Raw genomic sequence first — 15,271 nt, 5'->3', positions numbered from 1 at the left:
CACTTGAGTGCTGGTCTGCATGTGACCTGGGATTGAGTTCCAGCTCTGCATAAACTGGACGTGGTGGTGCAGGCCTGCAATCCCAGGGCTGGAAAGATAGCGACAGAAAGGTCAGGGGCTCAGCATCAGCAACATCGTTAGCTTCATAGAGAACCGCAGGCTAACATGAGCTACCTGAGAGTCCAGGGCACTGACTCAATGACACGGTTAAAAATTGAGCCATATGGGCTTCAGTGGTTAGAGAACTCACCGCTCTTTTAGAGGCCCAATATTTACTTTCCTGCACCCACACTGGGACTCCCAACTGTCCTTAACCCCAATCCTAGGAATCCAGTGCTCTCTTCTGACTCCTCATACACCAGCAGTGCACTGTGAGTTCAGTCAACTCATTTGTCTTCCCTGAAGAAATGGAGGAAGCAGCCCCCAGGCAGCGAGGCCTGAGGAAATGGGACTTAGAGAAGTGTGCATTTCCCTTCTTGGGAACTTCCAGAACATTCCCCCCAAGTCGTTTCAGGCATCACATTCTTTTTCAATTACACCAGAAACATTATAAAATCCGGTCATTTTTCTCACCAAAAAGTCATCTCCTGTCATGTCGAAAGGCTGGATTGAATCTGCAGGAGGATTGCCGCAAGTGCTAGTTTGAGGCAGCATGGAGTATACAGTGAGAACTTGTCTCCAGAATCCAAATCAGCGAAAAACAAAAGGTAGGACAGAGAAACAACAGAACAGAAACAAATGGAAACGCCACCACATTTCTTACAACTTCAGGAAAAATTAACAACAAACAGAATATATATAAGCCAGGTGGTGGTGGCGTATGCCTTTAATCCCAGCGCTTGGGAGGCAGAGGCAGGCAGATTTCTGTGAGTTCAAGGCCAGCCTTGTCTACAGAGTGAGTTCTAGGACAGCCAGGACTACACAGAGAAACCCTGTCTCAAAAAAAGAAAGAAAGAAAGAAAGAAAGAAAGAAAGAAAGAAAGAAAGAAAGAAAGAAAGAAGGAAAGAAAGAAAGAAAGAAATTTTTAAAAAGGCTTAAAACAAGGTCTCTCTCTTGTCCTGGAACATCACCAGCCATCTATGCTGGCTGGTCAGTGAATCCCAGGATCTATCCTTCTCCTCATCCCCAGATCTAGGGTTTACAAACACATGCCCTCACACCCAGCCCTTTCTGTAGCATCTAACGATGAACTCGGGTCCTCTTGCTTGCACAGCGAGCCCTTCACCAACTTTGCCATCTCCGCTGGCCAGGGGGCCACACATTTAATAGGAGAGGCACAGAGAGCAGCTGGGTGAATGCTAAGAACACAGGAAAGAGGAAACGAAGAGAAAAGCAGAAATAAGTGGGGAGCAAGCATAGAACCAAGCCAAGTGCTAATGTTTTAAAAAGACAGATCAAAGCTGGCAGACTGGCAGAACCAGTTTGTGAACAAAGCAACTTACTGGGAATTAAATGTGGCGTGTCGTCATGGGAAGAAACGAGAAGAGTCCCAGACAAGGAGAATGTGAGCAGCCTTGGGCCAGGGATGTGAATGGTTAAGTCAAGCGCACATGTGGACGAGGAAGGATCCACAGGAAAAATTTAAAAGTAAACAAGATGGAAAGGGATGGTGGCGCGTGCCTTTAATCCCAGCACTCGGGAGGCAGAGACAGGTAGATCTCTGGTCTACAAAGTGAGCTCTAGAACAGCCAAGGCTACACAGAGAAACCCTGTCTCTAAAAACAAACAAACACACAAGCAAAAAATCTTCATAACAAACAACTCTAGAACCGAACTTATTTTCCTAACTGACTTTCTAACTTCAGGGCAGTTTGGTATTGGTCCCATCTGATTTGTATGCCATGTCTAACAGGAACCTGGCGTTCTGACTTAGAATTTTTATATCTTTAAAGCACACGCCAACTTATCTTCTTAAAGATTTGCTTGTTTTTATCTTTGGTATGAGTCTTTGCTTGCACAGATAGGTCTGTGCACCGTCTCCATAGCTGCTGTCCATCAGATCAGAAGAGGGCACCGATCCCGGGGAGCTAGAGTAGCCGAGGCCGTGAGCCTCTCTGTGGGTGCTGAGAACCAAGCCGGGGTCCTCAGAAAGAACAGCCAGCTCTTATCTGCTGAGTCATCTCTCCAGCACCCCCTCCCCCAGCTTACTTTATTTTTTTATTTTTATTTTTAAAAATATTTATCTATTATGTATATAATATTCTGTCTGTGTATATGTCTACAGGTCAGAAGAGGGCACCAGACCCCATTACAGGTGGATGTGAGCCACCATGTGGTTGCTGGGAATTGAACTCAGGACCTTTGAAAGAGCAGGCAATGCTCTTAACCTCTGAGCCATCTCTCCAGCCCCCCCCCAGCTTACTTTAATAGTTTATCTTTTTCGTGTGTGTGTGTGTGTGTGTGTGTGTATGAGAGAGAGAGAGAGAGAGAGAGAGAGAGACTCTCAGGGTCAGCTCTAACCCTCCACCTCACGCACTGATACAGTCTCTCCTGCTTGCACTGTGTTTGAGCCCTGGTAGCCAGCCCTTGAGTTTCCAGGGGAGTCTCTTGTCCCATCTCATCACCGGAGGGCCGGAATTCCAGATACACACAAACCACACCAGCTTCTTCACATGGGTGGGAATCAAGTTCTCCTGTACTCCAGGCTGGTCTGGAACTCACTAGCTAACCAAGAATGACCTTTGGTTTCTGATCCTCCTGGGACAGGAATCATAGGCGTTAAACACGTGGATTTTTGGTGCTGGGGTTAGAACCCGGGGCATGGTTGGCAAGCACTCTGCCAACTGAGTTTTGTCCCCAGCCTTATTTATTTCTTTACTGGGACAGAGTCTCTCATGCTATCTCACTTCACGCTGATCTCAAACTCCCACCTCAGTTTCCTGAGCAGCTGGGGCTCCGGGCCTGTGTCGTAGAACCTGGCTGGGCATTGTTCAAACACTGAATTTTACCAAACATTTTCCACATGGATTGCAATGGGCTATGGTTTCCCCTGTCTGCTCCCACGACGAACTGTCTTTCACCACCCTCATGCCAACACCACGCTGTATAGTCAGTGTGTTCGTGGAGCTTTGGCATCCACCTTGGAATTGGAACTATAGTCTTTACATTTGTTCTTTGGGGCTCACGTATGTAGCCCTGGCTAGCCTCAACCTTCACAAGTAGCCCCAAATAACCTTAAACTCCCGATCCTCCTACCTCAACCTCCTAAGTACTGGCATTACAAGTGTGCCTCATTATGTCCAGTTTGTGTGATGCTGGAGGCGGTACCTGGGGTCTGGTGCCGGTACCTGGGGTCTGGTGCCTGCTAGACAGGTCATCTGTGTACTGAGCCACATTTCCAGCCTGTCAGAGTGTCCCAGCTAGCTGGGGCTTCTGGCTCTTTCCCAGTGATGTGAAGACAGGCTTCCCTATGGCCCATTAATTTTTATGAAGTTTGCTCTGATAGAGGCCACAGATCTGCAGCTTGCTCCAAGGCATGTTGCCATGTCAGCAATATTAAATATTCCAACCCGTGAGCACAGGGGTTTTTTTCTTTTATCTCTTTAATGTCTCTTTAATTTATTTCAGTAATGCCTCATAATTTCCACTGCGCAAATATTTCATCTCCTTTCTCAACTTTATTCCGGATTTTTAAACATATGCTGTTGTAGATGGAGTTGGTTTTCTTTTTCTATTTTCTTTCTTTCTTTCTTTATTTTTTTTTTTGAGACAGGGTTTCTCTGTGTAGTCCTGGCTATCCTGGAACTAGCTCTGTAGACCAGGCTGGCATTGAACTCGGAGACTCTCTGTTGGGGTCTGTGGGCCACCAGACCCTGAATTTCAGCCTGCAGCTGCTCTGAGCAGAGACCCTGATGGCAGGGGAGTGGGTTCTGATGAGTCTGCAGCTGGAGGATCCCGAGTGCTGGGGCGAGGCCAGAGCCCCAATAAGCTGCCCCTGAGCACAGTAAAGTGAGCCTTCTTGGCATTCTTGCTTCAAGGATGCCTCCGTGGTCCCGTCTGTCTGTCTCTGTCTCTGTTTGTGTATGCTTTTAAATTTTCAGCCTAGTTCCCGTAGCGTGTAATGAGTAGAGCGTGGAACCGAACCAGTGTAGTTTTACAACTGCCTGCCTCTGTCTCCCGAGTGCTGGGATTAAAGGCACGCTCCACCATGCCAGGCTTCTTTTTCTTTTTGAATATTTATTTATTTGATTTAGTGTGTATGTGTGTATGCCTGAGTGTGTATGGGGATTACATGTGTACAGGGGCTGGAGAGAGGGCTCAGTGGTTGAAAGCACTGATTCCTCTGCTCTTCCAGAGGTCCTCAGTTGGAGTTCCAGCAGCCACATGGTGGCCCACAACCATCTCTAGTGGGATCTGATGCCCTCTTCTGGTGTGCAGATCAAACACTGTTACATAAAATACATAAACACAGAAACCCTAAACTGTGGAGATATTTAATTTGGTTTATGTGTAGAAGTACTTTGATGTGCATATGTCTGCACACCACGTGCATGCCTGCTGTCTGCAGAGGCCAGAGGAGGGCATTGGATCCCCTGGAACTGGAGTTACAGAGAGTTGTGAGCTGCCATGTAAGTGCTGGGAATCGAACTTTGTGTTAAGTTGGGAGCATAGCCCCCAGTTCCCAGGCCTGAGAGTTGTATTAGTCTGGACTCCAAATCCAGGCATGCCAGCTCTTGGCCCCTCCCTGGGGGGGTCAGGACCACTCCCACAGAGTATTTATGTGAGCTCCCAAAGGAGAAACACATGGTCCTGAAGAGTCCAGGCATAAGAAAATAAAAATGTAAAAATAAAAAAATATAAAATTATAAGTCTAGGAGAATGAGAACAGACTATCAGCAGCTTTCTCAGCAGATCGAGGATCATTCATTCACAGTGAGCTATTTTCTCAGATGCTTGGGAAGCGTAGGTCATTTTACAACTGGCTGTTTTATTTATAAGGCCAGAGTGTCTCTCTACAAATTGAGAGCAGTGTCCTGACCATCCTTGATAAATGGCAGATGTAAACTGAGTTAACCTTTAGGAGACAGAGATATGTGACCTCTGGGTTAGACACTGTCTCTGTTATGGGAAATTGGCGACACCAGAGGAGAGGCATAAGACTCCGGTTTACACCCGGAGGTACCAGGAGACAGTGGATAAATACAAAGGTTTAATTAATGAGCTCTGATAATGGAGGTTATAAAGTATGGCAGTCAGTATCTAAAGATTTACCTGGAAACAGTGTGAAAGGCTTTTCTTCTAAGTTCTCAGCCCAAGAACCAGTTAATCCTAATTTATTAACCTTCTAGTGTTACAAGCAGCCCATTTTCTGACGAATTGCTAAAGATATCTGTTTTCTCGCAATTAGTGACTTTCGTTGTAGTCTCCCCTAAAACATATCTCATGATGGCTGCCTAATTACTCATTGACATTAGCACTCACTCCCTCTTTAGGGTCTCCGCTGACCAACCCAAGGGTCAGGGCAAGGTTGTAAAAATTCTTTTGTTCAGAGATAATGCCTGGTGCCCCTACTATAAAAAGTAGGTTCAAAAACCGGCCTTTTGCCACAGCCTAACAAACGTCATCTCTGGCTGTGGTCTCAGCTAGCTGATAAGCTTCTGTGCCCCGCGGTGTCTTATTTTTATTTTTTATTTTTAAGTTTGCTTCTGGTTATCCTAGGATCTGGTTTCTGGAATAAAGTTTGCTTCTGGTTTATTAGACTTGGTGGTGTTCTCATCTTTGCGCGACCCCCCTGGACCCAACAGTCCCTTTTCCTTCCCCCTGGTGGTCGCGTTTGAGGCCTCCCGGTTCTCCCTGGGGCCACCCAAGAGCACAAGAATCCCATTAAACCTGGATATTTCTTAATTTGCCTTGTTTTGATTTGGCTTGATTGGGATTTTGCGTCAGCAGTGAGCTCACGTTAGAAAAAATTCCTAACAGTCTGGTCTTCTGCAAAACCAGCAAGAAATCCCTGAGCTGTCTTTTCAGGATCTACCTTATTTTTTTTTTTAAGACCGATTCTCACCATATAGCCCAGGTTGGCCGAGAAACACTCCATCCTTCTGCCTTTGCTTTTTGAGTACTGAGATTACAGGTGTTTGACACCAAGCTCAGTCACAACTGAGATCCAAAGACCATAAACTATGTCCTCCCTCCCTCTGCCTCTCTCTCTCTCACTCCCTCTTTCTCCTCTTTGATCCTGTGTGAGTCTCCTCCTCTTATCAAACTCACACTTCCTAGGTTATCATTCTTTGATGGTCATGAATTAGACCCATGATTTCATGGGGTTTGCAAAACACTGGCTCTCTATTTATTTATTTTTTTTGCACTTATTAACTAATGCATCTTAGTCCAAAAGGAACATCTTTTTTTTCTTTTTTCTTTTTTTTTTTCTTTTTTGAGACAGGATTTTTCTATGTAACAGTCCTATCTGCCCTGGAACTTTCTCTGTAGAGCAGGCTGGCTTTGAACTCACAGAGATCTGCTTGCCTCTGCCTCCTAAGTAGTACTGGGATTGAAGAGGTGCCACCACCGTCCTGCAGAAGGGAGCATCTTTGCTTGGCTTTCTGTCCTGATCCCAGCAGTCTGCGATAACCTCCTTTCTGTCTAGCTAGGACATCCTTAGTGAATCTTTAATGCTGCTGATAAGATGGAGTCTCTCCATGTTGCCAAGGCTGAAATTGAATTTGTGGGGTCAAAAGATCCTCTTACCTCAGCCTCCCAAGTCAGAACTACAAATGGGCCCACTCTGGCCAGCAATGCAAATCTTTCATATTTTTTTCATTTATTCCAGACCCACAGATTGTCCCTTTGGCACAAATTGTCAGCTGCCATTTACTTTCTTCTTTGACTTTCGTTTTGTGGTTGTTTCGGGACTGCATGGTACAGAGCTCAGGCTGGCACCCAGCTTTCCACGCAGCAGAGAAAGGCCTTGAACTCTGACCACTCAGCTCCCCCTCTGGAGCCCAGAGTGCTGGACTGCAATTCCCCACCGAGCTCAGCCTCCCCTTTGACTTTAAAGTCTTGATTTCAGTCTCATCTTTAGCCTCTTTGTCACTGCTCCCAGTGAATTACTTCTGTTTGTTTGAGTGAAACAATGTGTTTATTGGAGTTTCTTTCAGGTGAGGGGTTACTGAAAGGAGTAAGGAAGATTCAAATCCAACAGCATCAGGGGAAGCCGACTCCAGCCAGGATGACTCACACAGGCTGCAGCCTTGGGGCTCTCCGAAAAGCCTGGGGCAGCTCTGCTTAACTGTTAGGTTTTATTTTTATTTATTTATTTATTTATTTATTTTGGTTTTTCGAGACAGCGTTTCTCTACAGCTTTGAAGCCTGTCCTGGAACTAGCTCTTGTAAACCAGGCTGTCCTCGAATTCACAATGATCCGCCTGACTCTGCCTCCTGAGTGCTGGGATTAAAGGCATGAGCCACCAGTGTTTGGTTTTAAAAGTCACACACTCATAAGCTATTTAAGTCCTGGAACTTTAAGAATTGTATCTTTCCAAAGCCTACATAATAGTCAAATATTCCTTTCCTTTATTTATTTATTTTTTACTTTTTTTAACTTTAAAAATTCAAATATTTAATCAAATACTTTATTTTATTGAGACAGGGTTTTAAGTAATCTGGCTGTATTAGGAATCAATATATAGACCAGGTTGGTCTCAAACTCACAGAGATTGGCTTCTCTCTGCCTCCTGAGTGCTGGGTTTAAAGGCGTGTACCACCAATGCTCGGCCTCAAATATTTTAAATTGTAAAAATTGAATTTATGGGGTCTAGAGAGGCAGCTCAGTGATCAAGGGCACTTAACTACTTTTCAGAGGACCCAGTTTAGCTCTCAACATTCATATCTGGCGGCTCATGCCTGCCTTTAACTCTAATTCCAGGGGGTCTGATGCCCTCTTCTGTGCCTGTGGCCATGCCAGAGGAGCAGCAGGTGGCAATTGACTTCAGATCAGCCCACCAGAATGCAAGGTACTAATGGAGGAATCTCAGATAAGCAAGGCCCTGAGGGCTTCAGCTCCAGAATGTCCACAGGTTTCAGTGTGTATCATAGCTGAAACAAAGCTTTAAACAATTGACTTCAGGTAACTAAAAAACAAAGAATTGGATGCTAGTTAAGATAATTGGATTGGGCTCTAAAATATGAAAAGTGAAACAAATAACTTGTTTTTCTGGCAATTATAAAAATTATTGCCTACGTAAGTGGTTATGGCCAAATGGCTCCTGACTATAAGAAATATAAAAGATAAATGTTTAACTGTATGTGGGTTTTTGTAGATAACTTCTTTTTCACCTGTAATATGTAAAATGTTTAATTATATAAGGAATAAGAAAAATATGTTGTTTGTTGTAATTTACCTTTATTCATTGTAATCACTCACTTAAGAAGCAAAATGTAACCACATTGTAACTTTTATATTGCTCGAAAGCTTCTGCTGGGGTATATAAGCAGTGGGGTGGGGGTGAGGGATAAAGACAGGAAAGAAGGAAACACCAGGAAGATATAGAAGGAAGACATCAAGGCAGAAGAACAGAAGAGTAGAACAAGGACCAAGAAAAGAAGAAACTTTTATCCCTCAGAAATCTGCATATATTTCTTACCAACTCAGCATCGCATTCCCAGTCTCTCTGACCCGCAGCAGGCTGGATGCTCTGCACTTCTGGCCTCCTGGAACACCTGCACACACACGCATGGGACTGTTGCAGAATATTTGTTTAACTATCCGAAGATGTGTAGCATTTGTTTAACTATGTAAAGATGTGTTGCTGTTTTACCTGGCCTGCCTAAGGCACCTGATTGGTCTAATAAAATGCTAACTGGCCGATAGAGAGGGAGGAGGTGTAGGCGGGACTTCTGGGTAGGGAGAGTAAGTAGGAGGAGGAATTTAAGCTTAGGGAAGGAAGAAAAAGATACCAAGAACCAGACAGACAGACATGGAGGAAGCAGGAAAGTAGGACATACAGAATGAAAGATTAAAAAAAAAAGCCCAAGGAAAAATGTAGACAAATAGAAACAGGTTAAATTAAGCTAAAAGAGCTAGTGGAACAAGCCTAAGCTAAGGTCGAACATTCATACTTAATAATAAGTCTCTATGACTTTATTTGGGAGCTAGTTGTTGGCCCAAAGAAAATACCAACTACATGGTGTACATAAGCTTCTGCAGGCACACACCTGAACATAAAGAAATAAACAAATCTTCTTATTAAAGAAGTGAGTTAATGAACTGGAGAGATGGCTCAGTGATTCTGAGCATGCACAGCTCTGACAGAGGATCTGGATTTGGTTGCCAGCACCCAGGTTGGGAAGCTCACAAGTGCCTGTGACTCTGACTTCAGGGAGCGTCAACACCTTTGGCCCCATGGGCACCTATACTTATTTGCACACACCCACACCCACCTCTGTTGACTGTTGAAGTTTTCCATGGTTCTGATGATTAGACATGGAAGTACAAGGAACCCTCCCAGGGACTGTTTCAGACACACCTACTTCACCCCATAGCAGTGAGTTTATTTCTGTCTGTAATGGAGGAATCTCACATCACCTCCCCTTTTCTGCTTAAATAGAAAGGAAGGTTTTAATTTTTAACATAATAAAATTGAATATAACAAAATAGGTATCAAGCAAGAATTACAGTTACAATAGTTATATCTACTTTATATTTTATCATAACTAAGAAAAACTATAACTACAACTATATGTTTTGCAACTCCATCAAAGACTCCAGAAGGATATAATATTACCTAAGTAAACAGGAGGTGCATTGTAAGCAACTTCCAAAACTCTAGACTTGACAAAGACATCTCACTGCCTGGACAGTCACCCAAAGTTCTTCTGTAACATTGGGGCATCCATCTTTAGCCTATCAGCCCATAGTATTTGGCAGATTTTTCCATAAAGCAGCAGATTTCAAAGACACTTCAGCCTATATTGGGAAAATATTTGTCAGTCACTTTCTTCTGTGTCCTGCAGAATGTCTGGCAAACTCTTTCATGAAGCAGGAACCCCAAAGGACTGTCTCACCTTTAGGCAAGTTCAGCAGTCATTTCTCCCTGGGTCCTACATGTCCAGCTCACACAGCATAACATCAAGCAGTCCAGGCAAGAGCAGTTTCTTGCCCAAATGACTAGCAAACTTCATAATGAGCCTCTTTGATGCTCATCTTCTTCTTGAAGGAGATTGCTGCTGCAAGGAGAAGATGTGTTTCACTGTAATGAAAAGTCTTAAGTTCTTAAACATCTTAAATGACATATTATGAAGGTCTTTGAAAGATTTGAAGAATCCCTATCCACCCAAAATATACCTCTGTACATCTAGAAAATCTAACTAACATGACTACAAGCTTGACTATTATAGATGACTATCTGCTAACCTATATATTTTTTAAATTTATTATATATATAGTGTTCTGGGCACCAGATCTCATTATAGATGGGTGTGTGAGCCATCATGTGGTTGCTGGGAATTGAACTCAGGACCTCCGGAACAGCAGTCAGTTCTCTCAGCCTCTGAGCCATCTCTCCACCCCAACCTATATTTCCTAATTATATAATTTTTTTACAAAAATGTACTTTTTTTTATTATTTTCGAGACAGGATTTCTCTGTGACTTTGGAGCCTGTCCTGGAGCTCACTCTGTAGACCAGGCTGGCCTCGAACTCACAGAGATCCACCTGCCTCTGCCTCCCGAGTGCTGGGATTAAAGGTGTGCGCCACCACAAGTAGGCCAAAATTACTCTTTAATTAGTGAAAAAAATTCAAATTCAAGCCTTACCTAATGCTTATTGCCCTTCCTTGCAGGTCTAAATGCTAGGCCTAGTGACTGTGACAACTATGTGGCAACTTTCTCACCGACGTTCCTAACGGATCTGCTCCTTGCAACTCCTTCCTGCTACTTTCTTCGACCTTCCAGTTGCAGTAAGAGAATTTAACTAGCTTTTGGAAAGCTGCTCACTGCTGTCAGAGTATCTTACACCTCCACTTCTCTGTAGTTGAAGTTCTTACTGCTGCCTTCTCATTCTTTATTTATGCTGACTTGTCCAAACACAAAGGCTGCTGAAGTCCTGTCTTAGTGGGTTTCCCTTGATCCAGTGCTTAAAAAGCCCAACTTAGGTCCTTTAAAGCTGGTTAAGTCACTCTCATGGCTTACTTTTCCACACCGCTCTCAAAAGCTAACCTTGGACAACTTATAAACGGGTCACATACAGACTTCACCTGATAACAGGTTGTAAACATCAACTTACTTAAAATGTTTCACTATTATACTTGTCCTGGAATATAAAAAGTTGGTTAACAATGCAATCGACCTCATGACATTAAAGGATGCTGTCAAGGTTGCGTCCAACAATTTCACAAACAAAACCAGGAAATGTTAACCTCCCCAATCCTTTCAGTCTTCATTATATGACTAAAAGGACTTGAGACAATTTAGCTCAGTTTTAATATTTCCTAAGCATTTTGACCAGGTTCCCAGGTTTAAACTATGAACATTGACAGTGCCCGTTTATATAATCACACTTTGTTATGAAAGATGTAACCATTTTCTAACATGAGCCTATTTTCTACACTGCTTATTCACATATGTAAATTAACAAATGGAATGCCGTCTGCTACATTTATTGGTTCGTGAGTGTTTTCTGGAAAAACTGCAATGTTTGTGAAGACCAAAGCTCCAAGTTAGCATTGCATGCATCCAGATATTAATAATGCACAGAGGCCAGGATCAGAGCACAAGAGAGCATATTTGAACACTAGCCCGCCCCATTCCCCTTTTTATTGCTTGTTTTGCTTATACTTCAAAAACCAAGTAAAAATCAGAATTCAGCGTTCAACTGCCAAAGAAAGCAGCAGCAGAGCACATACTCAGGGCTTGAATGAAGTTAAGCACTAGCTGGCGCAACAGTAGACAGTTTTCAAACGACCTTAGTATCTAGAACTCTTCTCAACCAGGGTCTCTGAACAAACACCAACATGTTTTAGGATGAAATATATACAAAGAATAACTGTGTGCTCTTGGGATTTAAGTGTTCAGGACTTTCCAAATTTGAACTCAAGATCTCTGGGAAGTGAGGCGGCTCACACTAAACAAATGTGCTACATTTTCTGCTCCTATGTTTCGGACAATGACACCTTAACTGTCCTTGGCTTGCTTCATCATGCAGTAAAATGCATAGGGTATAAACAGGAAAGCGTGCCAGCCAGTTAGGGCTTCAAACAAGTGATTTTTATTCCTCGGTTCTGAAAAATGGTGTGTGTGGGAAAGTAAACCAAGGAAAGGGACTAGATCCGTGTGCTCTGAGATTTTAAACTTGAAAAGCAGGACAAATCAGGTATCCAGCAGTTTGCTCGGCCACAGCAGACTTAGTGGTCCTGTATTAGAACTGTTACACTGGGAGGTGAAGTACATTCACCATCTTTTAGTGGAGGGCAGTATAAACACTTTATACCCCAAACTATGGGCAGCAGTTTTCAATGTGATCAAGGTAAATGATGTTCCTAACACGGCTAGCACTCACTAAATCTAACATACTAAAATCATGATTACATTTTGAAAGAAAATGCACAAAACCAAATAGGAACTTTTGAGATCTTTTTCATTTGAAAGTAATCTTAATGCTATTAAATCACAAATATGCTATTTTTTATTGCCCAATCCTAATGATCTAAAACACACATTGCAAACACACAAATATCTATTCTCTCCACATGTCAGCGCCCATTTATCATGGTTTTGGAAATGGGGAGAATAGATTCGATTTCCCTTAAATTGCAAGTCAGTAGGTATTTCTTTACAGTTAACTTTAGCAAAATTCATACAAAATAGTAATTAACAGTGATCTTATTTACTTGTTAACTCACAAGGAAACAACTTCAAAACTGTGTATTTTTGTTAAAGTTTCTGTACTAAAATGTAGAAAAACTGAACTACACAAATATCAAAAAGTTAAAAATTTCTTAATTTTTTATTCCTGGTACCATTACCACGATTTACAGGGCAATACACCTGATGTAATGAAAAGAAGAGGAAAAAAATCAAAGCTACACCAGATGAAAGTCCTCAGGACTGCACATCTCATTGACACTGCACTGAGTTAATCAGTAAGTAGCTGCACCTTCTGCAGACGGTGACTGTGGCAGTCCTGAACAAGAGGGGCCTCCTGCTTAAACTGTGGTATCATCACTCCTTCTGCGACAGATTTTTACAGTTCCTTTAATGCATTTAGGACGACTGTCTCAAAGTAACCTGCTGCTTTCCCGACAGCTCCTCACTCTCTCTCCTGCTAAGAACTGTAGCCCTTTTCTGCTGTCTTTTTTTTTTAAGCCGTCTGCTACCATATCCACCATTTCCACCACCAGATCCATAGCCACCACCATAGGGACTGCCTGAGCTTCTTCCACCAAAACTGCTCTCTATCATGGGTCCATAATTTGATTGCTGTTGTCCACTACAATTTCCAAAGTCATTATAGTTCCCACCACCGTAGTTACCCCCACCAAAATTTCCTCCTTCATTGTAACCATTGTATCCTTCTCCTCCACCACCACCATGTCCACCACCTTGGTTTCCACAGCCTGGTCCACCACCACCATAGCTGCCACCACCATAGCTGCCACCATCACCTCCAAATCCATTCCATCCACCATCACCACCTCCATAACTACCTCTGCTGCCACCACCTCCACCATCATAGCCTCCTCTTCCACCAAAGTTTCCACCACGACCAAAATTACCTCCACCACCTCCAAAGTCCCCTCCACGAGCCATAAAATTGTCAGATCCACCTCCATGAGCTCTCTGTGATCCAGCAGACTGCATCTCTTGTTTAGAAAGGGCCTTTTTCAATTCACAATTATGCTCATTAATAGTGTGGTGTTTCTGAACAACAATTTTATCAACTGTGTCGTGATCATCAAAAGTCACAAAAGCAAACCCTCTCTTTTCCCCACTCTGCCTGGCTTCCATAACTTCTATGGCTTCAATCTTGCCATACTTTTCAAAATAATCTCTCAGGTTATACTCTTCTGTATCCTCTTTAATACCAAGAACAAAGATTTTCTTCACTGTTAAAAGGTCACCAGGCTTTACAGAGTCCTCTCTAGAAATGGTTCTCTTTGGTTTCACCACCTGTCCATCAACCTTGTGTGGCCGAGCACACACTGCAGCATCCACCTCCTCAGCACAAGAGTGGCTCATGAAACCAAAGCCCCTGGAACGTTTTGTTTGGGGATCTCTCATTACCACACAGTCTGCAAGTGTGTCCCCATTTCTCAAAATGTTCTCTTAAGGGGCTGGAGAGATGGCTCAGTGGTTAAGAGCATTATCTGCTCTTCCAAAGGTCCTGAGTTCAATTCCCGGCAACCACATGGTGGCTCACAACCATCTGTAACGAGATCTGGTGCCCTCTTCTGGCCTGCAGACATACACACAGACAGAATATTGTATACATAATAAATAAATAAATAAATAAATAAATAAATAAATAAATAAATGTTCTCTTAAGCTATCATCTGTAGTTTCAAAGCTCAGACCTCCAATAAGCCGTTTCCTCAACTGTTCTGGTTCCTTCAGAACAGGGTTGCCGCCCCCCCTGCGGCAACGATGGTCAGAGTCAGGCTGGGGGTGACCAGGCAGCGGTTTTACCTTCATTTTGAGACCTTAATTATACATTTTTAAATAAGCTGCACAAACACAATACCTTAATCAAGAGCAGAAATATACATATAGCAAAATTGACCTAAAATTTGTATCAATAAACCAAGAGCCATACCAATGAAAATCTCTATAGCATACCCCCTTTAAATATAAACAAATATTTATAAACAATATTTTGGAATATGGGTGTAGTTCTCATCAAGATGTTTTCTGCTTTTTGTTGGGCAAAGTATTTTTGAGGGTGTTCATGGCAACCTTTCGGGGGGTCTTGGTCCTTTAAGCCACATTAGTCTGGAATTAATCCACAGGTTCTCTTCTTTTGTGAAAACAAAAAGAAGAACCTCTTTTCCAAAGCAACATATCCTTAAGCCCAAAATTTGAAGGCAAGATATCTTTAAAGTATATATATTGGTTTAGCTTAGCAGCCCATACAATGAAATGTCTTAGCCCCTTCACAGTTAACAAAATCAAAGAAAACACAATAATAAACATAACCCAGACTTTCTGTGTATATACCATCTTTATGTGGCTTATTTTTTTTACTCTATTACTTTTTCTACAAGTTTAATATTTATTTTATTATATTTACCCTTTTAATCTATGACTGTATATACTCTTTTATATTACATTTACTGT

The 15,271-nt window shown here is 42.7% G+C and overlaps 1 pseudogene; it reads right to left on the bottom strand.

Moving 5' to 3' along the window:
- Nucleotides 1–13,201: 13,201 nt before the first annotated feature.
- Nucleotides 13,202–14,629, bottom strand: LOC125413464 (heterogeneous nuclear ribonucleoprotein A3 pseudogene; annotated as a pseudogene).
- Nucleotides 14,630–15,271: the final 642 nt, after the last annotated feature.

Source organism: Myodes glareolus, chromosome 19 (genome assembly GCF_982192425.1).
Source record: "Myodes glareolus chromosome 19, mMyoGla1.1, whole genome shotgun sequence".
NCBI classification, from domain to species: domain Eukaryota; kingdom Metazoa; phylum Chordata; class Mammalia; order Rodentia; family Cricetidae; genus Myodes; species Myodes glareolus.
The sequence above is the reverse complement of the archived record's forward strand: the minus strand, read 5'-3'. Positions and strand labels throughout refer to the sequence as shown.